Below are 4,425 nucleotides of genomic sequence, written 5' to 3' on the forward strand. Positions count from 1 at the left end.
AATTGCAATATAAAGCATGACTCCTCCAATCCAGTTATGTACACAATGTGTAATCTTGCAAAGAAGATAATAAAGTTTCAATTTTAAATAATTATACAAAATCAGCAATGTACTTCTCGTTGTTAACCGAAATAACATGTTCTGACTTTTTATGGAAAATAGCAATTCATATACATATTTTTATAGAATCAGCAATGTACTTTTCATTTTAAGCCCATGGTAGCAACGTACTTTTATTTTTACCCTATATTAACAACCTACTTATATTTGTAACACATCTGTGTTAAAAACAAAAACCATCCAGATGTTTCATACACCATTTTTGTCCAAAATAAAATATAATTACCGCAATTATCCAAAATAGGTTTTCATACACCATTTATTTCCAAAACATAAAAAATGTGCCTATTTAAAACATAAAAAAAAAATCAACTATCCAAACATCCAAATTTCTCCCAACGACAAGACATATCACCATTGTTTCTCTTGCAACAATTCATCCGCCTGATACATGAAAAATAAAATAGTTAATATAATTATTACGCTAGTAAACTCATGACAATATAAAGTGATATTACAACTACCTTTCTTTTTGAACAACTAGTGGCGTAGTGACTCAATCCTTGACAGTAAGAGCAAGTTCTTTTCTTCGGCATTTCTAATGAAGACTTAATTCTTGTAGCATTTTTAGGCCGCCCTTTTGTATTAGTTGGACCAATAGGATCTCGTACAAACAATTGAGGCATCATATCTACTTGTGAAATTCCCGTAGAACAACCTTGAGATGCATTTTCAAATGCTTTAGGCTTTTCCTGAATCGTTAGATCATCTAAAAGCTTTATCAATACAGTATTGACTTTATCTATTTTTAAAGGGGATTCCTTTGCTTGTTCAATAACTTTGGTAAAATTTGAACGGACACACCACAAAGTGAATGCGCTCACCCCATTTTCATTATTCATTTCCTCTAGTCCGATACTACTATTACCCACCTTATACCTAGCATTAAGGGTCCACCGTGGTAAAATATAGTGATTCGGAAGTGTTTCAACATGCCTTTTCTTCATAACATACAAGCAATGCTTACATAAAATCCCACATATTTCATACTTAGCACATGAACATGTGACATTCATTTCACTCATAGAACGGAAGGTAACAGTTCGCCAATATGTTTTATCAACGTCAAGTTGCCCAACTCGGTATATAATTTCTTCTTTACTTTTGCTTAACGTCTCATGAGTTAAATTGTTAGTGGCTTCCATCCATTCATTTTTAAAAACCTCAAAAACTTTTCTAGTGTAACACTCACCTGCTTTTGCTTCGATTGGATGCACAGAAGAAAGAACTGCCCTCGAGTTCATAGTCTTGAAGTCTTCATCTTCTTCGGCGGCCCTTCGAGTCTCTACTGCTTTTTCATATTGTAGTACAAATGCATTCAACATGGTGTTGGAATTGACAAATCCATCAAAAAAAAGAATTAATACTCTCACTTCGTCCACTGGTTGTCATACCGGCCAAGAAAATATCTTTGAAGAAAGGTTTTGCCCAATGTATCCGTTGGTTATACATTTCACTTATCCAACAATTATGTTCCAGGTTATACCTACTACGCATAACTTCAAACTTTTTTTCAAATTCTTCAATGGTGTCACTGTTTACCCAATGTCTATAAGATTCCTGAAAATCACTATAACGGGCAACAAATGGGCGAATGTGTTCCGGTTCGTTCCTTTTAATATGCCATTCACAAAAGCGGTGTCGAGTGTTTGGAAACACTTTTTTATCGCATTACCCATCGCTTTGTCTTGATCTGTAATAATTGCCTTTGGATGCTTGCTAAACATACACTTTAGGAAATTCTTGAATAACCATACAAATGTTTCTTCTTTTTCGTTTTCTAGCAATGCTCCACCAAAAAGTATAGATTGCCGATGATGATTAACCCCTACAAAGGGAGCAAATGGCATTTTGTATTTGTTTGTCATATAAGTGACATCAAACACAACAACATCTCCAAACTTAGTATAGGCGTCTCTTGATCTTCCATCAGCCCAAAATATATTCCTAGGAGAACCATCATCACACAAGTCCACAACAAAATACTGGTCATTATCCACTAATGCTTTATCTTGGAAATGCTTTATAAGTCCATAAAACTCCTTTCCCCTATACTGTTTTCGTTGCTCGGATAAGACATCAGCACATTGCTTTGAAGTAACATCGGCTTCATTTGAAGTTTTCATTGCGTTAATAGCCTTTTTAATTTGAGAAGGCTTCAAACCTGCTTGACCAAATTGCACCATAAGAGATCTGCATTCCATAGTACGGTGGAACTTCCCATGCGATCTATGCTTCATTACCTTCGTTGGTGTCAAGCTCAAGACATGATTGTGTGTGTCATTAAACTTGTCCACGATCCATTTCTCATCCTTCTGTTTTGAAATTCGAATCATTGCTTTGCATCCCGTTCTTACTTCTCTACGACGTTTTATCACTTTTCCACTTGAATTATTAACTTTCAAGCATTTGAAACCTTCTTTGTTGCATACATATGTCTTCCGATAATGCTCATTTGTTGTCTTATTCTTAAATTTCCAATGAATACGTATACCAAATCCATGTAAAAATGCGTAATCATTATAAAATGTATACGCATCATTGGGTGTATCGAAAACCTTTCCAATAATACTTTGATCATTACCTGCACCTTCGTCACATCCAAGATTGACACCATCATTATTTATTTTCTCCGATTCAGATGTCGATCCTGAATAACCATTATTTGCATCAATATCTTCATTTGTCTGTTTTTCAAAGGACGGATCTGCTACTTGCATTTCTGAATCCATAATGTGGAATGTGACCTGCACCAAGAAAACCACACATCAATGTCATTCTACAATTAAAAAAGAAAGAAACAATTTTGGGTAAAATGGATTTGAGATACATGTTATGTATATTTAACCGTAGAAGTATAAAGACAATATAAGAGACTTTATATGTTTATGTAGATTGCAAGTATATTACACAGTAATATGTTAATTTAATGGTTTATGAAAATAAAAGATAAAAAGATCACATGTGTCGTCAACTACACAACTGATATCAATTTATTCATAAGGATTCTGTAAAGCAACAATTGATATCAATTTAATCATAAGGATTCTATAAAGCAGACAATCAAAGAAACAATGAATACTGTGATTTCTTGCATTGAAAAGTAATAACCAAAAACTCAATATATGTTTATTAAAAATTATGATTACATGTGATCGACCCCACTTTCTGCCACTAAATCGATTAAATATATTACTATAGTCTTGGCCAACTTGATTTGGATTTTTAATAAGTGAATCAACGGAATCAATTAGCAATTCTAAAAACAAGTAAAACATGTGTTTATCCATAATCCGTCGTGTAATAGGCGATTGGTTGTGAGGTATTTAAACTGCATATAATGAAATTAGGTGTGTAAACTGATTGTGAATTGAATGAATACGGACATACGTAATACGCACCTGTAGGTCGCCGGGAAAAATGATGTTTTCTTTAATTAACGTACTTAGGTTTAAGAGGTGAGAAGAAGATGATGTTTTTTTAATTAATCTACGTGATCATGTAAGATATTAGATAATGTTTGGCCAAAAAAACGACGTGGTTTAATAGGTTCCACACCTAAGCTTATATGGGGCTGATATATATATTCACTTTTCCCTATATATATATATATATATATATATATATATATATATATATATATATATATATATATATATATATATATATATATATGAATTTTGTGTTGGAATGGCTCAACATAAGGAAATTCTATATATAGGTCCATTATTTGCGTTCTAAAAATTCGATTATGATTACGGCATCCCTTTTCATAATCTGAATTATGAGAACTTGGCAAATAGACATAGAAATATTATCGCAAAAAGACTGGTCTAGTATCATGTCTTTATGTGAGACATCATGAATCGTGTCCCATATGCTTCGGATATAGGGTCGATTGCATGTGCTATAATATTCATCCTTTCTAAATTTTCCAAATGCTCTGGGCATTAAGGGGGAAAAATCTAGAATTGGATATGACTAAAATGATTAAGCAATTGTCGAGAAAAATATAAGGATTACCAAAGATTGGTTGCTCAGGGACAGTTGGAAGTATAATGTTAAATTTTGGAAGGACCATATTGACATACTCTGAAAGGAGGCAACTCTTGTTCAGAAGTGACAGTCAAAATGTGAATATGAAAATGTTTCATAGTTGGAAGTTATTCAATCTGTGTAAGATTGGAAAAAATAAATGCAAGAAGGATGTTTCCATGGAGTTGATCTCCATTGGAATACTCTGTAATGTCTGTTGACAAGTCTTTGTGACTTTTTGCATAATCATTACAAGAGGATCAATGGATA

The 4,425-nt window shown here is 33.1% G+C and overlaps 1 pseudogene; it reads right to left on the reverse strand.

Moving 5' to 3' along the window:
- Window positions 1-471: 471 nt before the first annotated feature.
- Window positions 472-2,852, reverse strand: LOC145163297 (protein FAR1-RELATED SEQUENCE 9-like; annotated as a pseudogene).
- Window positions 2,853-4,425: the final 1,573 nt, after the last annotated feature.

Source organism: Lactuca virosa, chromosome 3 (assembly GCF_052849685.1).
Source record: "Lactuca virosa cultivar CGN04683 chromosome 3, Lactuca_virosa_CGN04683_v6, whole genome shotgun sequence".
Taxonomy (NCBI): Eukaryota; Viridiplantae; Streptophyta; class Magnoliopsida; order Asterales; family Asteraceae; genus Lactuca; species Lactuca virosa.